General features: G+C 36.4%; 1 pseudogene; it reads left to right on the top strand.

Annotated features, from left to right (window-relative positions):
• The window catches only part of LOC134221958 (pyridoxine/pyridoxamine 5'-phosphate oxidase-like), a 56,248-nt pseudogene that overhangs the window by 9,827 nt on the left and 40,165 nt on the right, over nucleotides 1–6,256 (top strand).

Genomic DNA, 6,256 nt, shown 5'->3' with positions numbered 1-6,256 from the left:
AGTCCGCATCGAGGGTTCGGCGGAGAAAGTTCCCGTGGCGAGTCGAAGCCTACTTTCATCAGCGTCCTCTGCCAGCCAAATCGGCGCTCTGGCCAGCCCGCAAATCAACCGATTCCAAACCGAGACTATCTGGATCAGAAGGAGCAGTCCATCAAGGACCAACTGGGACCGGACGGTGAAGTTCCGTTGCCAAACTGTTGGATTTTGGTGCGACCGCGTACGATCGAGTTCTGGCAGGGACAAACCAATCGACTGCATGACCGCATTCGATTCCGGCAACGTTAAAGGAGGAGAAAAGGCTGACGGAAAGGTGCTGCATCAAGGAGAGTGGATGTTCTATGATCTGCTGGGGTCTGTTCAAATTACGTACGCAAAAATCCGAGTTTTGACCCCTCCTCCTCTGTAACAAAAGTAACATTTTTGTACCCTCCTCCCATGTAACGCGTAACTGTGAAAATTTTAAAGGCAGATTTTTTTCTTCGCTGAAAGTTTGGGTTTGTTTTTTCACGCTGTTGACGGCCATGATCAAAAATCAAGGATTTTAGAATGCAGCCAGTAGAAACGAAAATAGAAATTGCGATTACCATTTTCATATAGTTTAGCGGAACTTGAGTCGAAAATACAATATTCGCGTTTTTACGCATATCAGTCCCAAATTAATTTTTATTCTCGTTATGCGTAACATTTGGTAGTACCCCCCCTCCCCACCTTTTAGTGTAACAAAGTATAATGCAAGTTGGACCTCCCCTCCCCAAAAGCGTTACGTAATTTGTAGACAGACCCTAAGATGGGTTGTCGGTGGCTTGTTTTTTATAGCATTTAATGTGGTTTTCTTAGTATATACAGTGGGTCAAAAGTATTCGTCTACTGCATATTTGTAAGATGTAAAACTTAGGCGTGATGGAAGTGAAATCAAAAACTTTCTTCTAAATTTGGTAGAAAACTTATCAACACATGATTATTATTCAACAAATAGAAATTTCAATTACTTTTCTGATATGTAGTGAATATCTAAATTTCGTCAATTTCGCTTGCTCAAAAGTATTCGTCTATTCAGAAAATAATCAGAGCGAAACACAAATATAGTTTTATTCGCATGTAATTACAAGCACACTCTAGTGATGTCTAGCAACATTTTCCAATAAGCTCAAGATCAATGTTTTGTTTGTTTGTTTGAACTTGGCGAAAACAGAAGCACCATGGGTAGGAAAAGTAAAAGATGAGTCCCAATGAAAAAAACTTCTACGCCTGCATATGGTGAAAATTGACTTATGACTTTGCATGAAATGGTGTGACAAGGGTAGCAAAAACAACCATTTAATTGGGGATTGGTCGCATCAAAAACAAAATCTATCAAAACAAAAACAGAGTGCTCATCAGCGATGTGACTGATAACGAGGAGCGATTATTGTGCGGAGAATAAAAATCTCTAAAACGAGTTCACCCATATAGGCAAGTGAGTTGGAGAAAGAAGTGCTCAGAGATGAACCAGAACGAAAAATACCTGTTGGGTATAATGAAGTATCACGGAGAAAATTCAAGTGGCCATCAAATTATCAAAAACAGCTCGATTTCAGCTAAAATATCGCTGGAAGAAGGATGACTTTGGAATCAAGTCATGTTATCTGACGAAAGCAAGTACAGCATATTTGGATCAAATGGCCGATGTATGGTATGGCGGAAAAGGAATATTGAGATACAAAGCAAGTCTCTTTGAGCGAGAAAAGCATGGTGGGGGCTCCGTCTGTGGTCTCTGGGTGTGAGCGCAACCGATGTGGGAAAATTTCACATTATTGAAGGAATTATATCACAAAATGTTCATCCGCATTTTGAAAGAAAATTTGAACTCCATTGCTGAGAAATTGACACAGGAACACATCTTACGGGGTGATAATTACCTCAGAGCACAGCCCAAATACTGAGCTGTGGCTCTCTATAATACAATCAACTCAAAGCCTCTTCAGAGCCAAGATAATTCAATTCTCCATTTGACGTTCTGGACGACAAACTTTTCGTGAAATTCGAAAGTCATATTTCCAACAACAAAATTGATGGTGTTGAAAGAAGAATGGAAGAATATTCCGTCCCCGTTACGGCTATAATTTGGTCCGTTCTGACACTAGAGACCCGTCATAGATACAGGGAATCCATCGAAATGTTGAATTCCATTCTACAACTCCTGTTCGTTTCAAAAGCGCGCTAAACCTGAATAGACGAATACTTTTTGAGCCGTTGATGAATTGTTATGTTTTTTCAGGCTTGTAAAATGTCATCTGCATGTTGACTAATTTCTCATAACTTTCTTTGAAGCAAACTTTCTTCCATAATTTTGAATGTACTCATCGCTTGAGTAGGGTTATATTTTGTCCAAGGGTACTTGCTCTAAGTATAACATCAAAGGCTGAGTGAAAACTCTCAAAATGTCACGTGTCATTGTGACTAATGTCATTTGAATGACATTTTCTCCCCGAGATTACATAAAGCAAAGTCTCGTTAGACAAGTTGTATTGTTAACCGCTATAAGTTCGTCATACAACATGATTGATAGCTACCTTCTGAACAAGTTCTGGGAAAATTATACAAACGAATGCAAATGACATTTTACAACACTGGTTTTGTTACCTTTGTTTTGTTATTGTTTTATTTTTCTGTTTGATTTTAACAATAAAGATGAATTGTTATTTTGCTACACAATGTAATCGATAGTTTTATTTTTGAGCTTACTAGATTCTATTTTTGACATTTTCTAGAAAATGCACAGCTGAACGAATACTTTTGGACTCACTGTAAAATATATCCTTGTTTGTTTATCAGTTTATATGTTGTATTTTCATTTAATATTATAAACTGCCAACTGTTGGATTAACATTTTGTTTCGTCGGTGGGTGGAAATGAAGTGTTAAAATATTGACTGATAAATAATTTTGCCTGATTTGACGAAATGTTAATTTGATATCATAATACATGTTTCGATGTGTGGTATCAAATATATGGAATTTATCTAGCTTTTTTATAGCATTAGATCAATACATGTAATATTGTTTTGATACCTGTCCCAAGTTGTTTATAGATGTTGACATTTTACCATGAACAAACTATTTAGACGTATATTTTCGAAATCTTTCACAGATATCGAACTTAGTTCAGAAAATCATTGGAAACAACATCAAGATAATTTGTCCCATTGCTTAATTTGTACGCATTTGTCTCGCGGTGATTAAATTCATTTTTTGGCAGATTTTGTTTTGTATGGTGTATTGAATAATCACCATATTCTTGTTTACGGACGAATGATACTTTCGAACGAATGTGATTCGTTCGAACCGTTTCTGCATTTGATTTTGCTGGCGTAAACGAGAATGCACTTCAACTTTCGTTCGCGTTCGTACGTAAACAAGAATATGGGTGAATATTTTCCGTTTAGATCTTCCAAACTTATTTTGTTCCGAGTGGCTAATAAGACGATGAGAAAATTGTCATTTTAGGCTACATAATCACTTAAACCACGTGGACATATCACTTCCATAGATAAAGCGATATCATGCTGTATTTCCCGGCATTACTGTCCCACAAATTATTTTCATGGTCATGGTCGCAAATTCTTTGTGGATCAAAATTAGAATGATTTCAATGAAATTAAGTTTGCTGAGTGGCCCTGTGGCGTAATATTTTGAAATTTTGTGTCTGGGACGTTAGCAATGAAATTAAGTAGAGTTGACGGCTTTGGAGTTTTGTTCTATTATTGTCAGGAGTTTTTTATGACTGATTATGTTCAATTTGGCTAAATATTCTTTGCATACAAAGAATATTGGGACCAAATTCATAAAATTTGATCAACAAAACCCCCCTGACAATAATAGAACAAAACTCTCCATCATTTTCAAATATAATTTTCTCAGTTGTCTTTTTTAATTTGGTACAAGCATGCGTAGAACGACAGTGCTGTATATATATACTGACTTTATTGCGCTGATCTAGTATATCAGGTAACCATAGAACCATGGAAATAATTTGATTGTCAACAATGAATCAAATACAGTGCTTTCCTACCCGCCCTTCCACCTAGGCACTAACGAATATGTGATAATAGCCAACATGATTACTCACCTGAAATTTGTATGACGAAAGACATCTAACGCGGTATCTCAATACTCAATAGTAGCAATGTACGAAAACTATTGTCATAAGACAAGTTAGTACCAACTATTTGGTACCAGTTATATAGGAAGGTGTCCGCTACTACCTAAATATTTTCTATTAAGGTCATATTTTCGAGATATTAATCCTTAGATGCTTTTGCCATACTGATTTCGCAATTAACTCCTGGTTGCCGCTGTAAGCACGCTCGTGAGCGATTCATTGTTAGGTTTCAAACAATGTTAGGTAATTGTGTGGTAATATTGAAAATGAATTTTATTAATTTACTTTAAATATTGCAATCTTTAAATCTCGCTTAACTTTCAAAGGACCTAAGTAACATTTTTTCATGAATTAATTTGAATAGCAAATCATCAGAATAACATGAAAGCACAGACACAGACATAACACTCTCAAATTTCCATCGTTTACTGATTTACTGGTCAATTTAAATTATCCTTAGTTGGCCTATCCTTGTGCGCCCGCATCGGATTTGCTCGAGTTTGACGTTTGCTCACTACCGCCATCTGGTTCGTGATTTGCCCAACTAACTGAAATCAACAGATGTCGTTAGTGTTTGAACGACGATGAATTTGATAAGTGAATGATCAATGTGTTATGTCTGTTTGTCTGTGATGAAAGCTTTTGATTGCAGTCTCAAATTAATTCATGAAAAATGTTACTGAGTCCTTTGAAAATTAAGCGAGAAATATTGAATATCTTAGGAGGTAATATCACTGTCATCTCTGCTTGGAGCATGACCTAAAAACGGGATTACGCGACATTCCATGTTATTTTAAAATGAACAGTAGAAACACAAAGACAGACGTAACACTTAAGAAATTTCCATCTCATGCTCTGAGGTCGTTTTAAATTCAGATTACTTGTTTCACCCTAGAGCGCATATCATTTACTTAGATTTGACATCTCACTAGCCGTCTGTTGACATTGTTGTACTATAAGTAGGGTATGCGATAAGAACACTTTTCCTAACGAAACGAAACGAAACGAAATTTTAAATATCTGTGTTGATTCGAAACGAAATATATATTTACTTTCAGACTTCGAAACTACGAAATCAACGTCCATTTAATTCGAAATTTTCAAACGAAACGAAATTTATTTTTTTTTTCCGCGGAATTTTATTGTGATTTTATGTACGCAATTCTGATTTCATTTTCTCAAAGTCAAATACTGCTTTTCTGAATTAATTGAAAACCTCCATGAGTCGATATTGAAGGACCATCGACTCATGGAAATATCGAGATATAGATAATTCTTGGAAAGCTTTTGAAGGAACTATCATAGCAACCCAAAAATATTTTTACTATGGCTAATTTGCTTCCTTGAGTCGATATCGAGTCATAGAACATCGACTCATGGAGGTTTAACTTATAGTAATAGAAGAAGCAGTCTGATAAATCGCCGTATTCCGTTTACCATTGGCGATAGTAATACGACATTTGTGCTGTCTTACAAGAATTCACCTGGTGAGTGCTTGAATCTGATCAATTTTATATTAGTTCAACTTTATATCAGTAAGTAAGTATATAAAAGTATAAGATTGTGGGATTTTTTTAATTTAAATTCTATTTACTTTTTTCACCTTATTTCATTTAAGACTTATGTGATTATGCTGAAGCTACTTCATATTCAGTTATCAGCGTGGTTTTTGGTATTGAACTAATTAAAACCATTTGTTCGCTAGAACCCTCTGCTCATTTTAAAATGCACAAGATATGTCTTTAGTGCATTTCAGAAATGTGATGCTATTTTGGCAGCAGTTGCCAGGTATGAAGAAATATTCTTTTTACAAAAATTGTACCAAAAGGCTCAGGTGGGTTTCGTGGCCGTGCGGTTAGCGACTCAATCGTCAAGACGCATGGGCTATGGAGTGTGGTACGATTCCCGCCCGGTAAGGAGGAAACTTTCGTGATAGAAAATTCTCCATCGTCCACTGGGTGTTATATGTCTCCGTTGTCTAGGTGTTTAAGTGTTCGATCTTTACGACCTCTGATCAAAACGGTGTTCCTGTTTTTTCCTTCCAAATTCAACCTCTTTATAAGAGGCTCGAAACCCTTCAATTGAGTAAGCAGCTGCTCGAACAGTATGCTCCGGT

Source organism: Armigeres subalbatus, chromosome 3 (genome assembly GCF_024139115.2).
Source record: "Armigeres subalbatus isolate Guangzhou_Male chromosome 3, GZ_Asu_2, whole genome shotgun sequence".
NCBI classification, from domain to species: Eukaryota; Metazoa; Arthropoda; class Insecta; order Diptera; family Culicidae; genus Armigeres; species Armigeres subalbatus.
The sequence above is the reverse complement of the archived record's forward strand: the minus strand, read 5'-3'. Positions and strand labels throughout refer to the sequence as shown.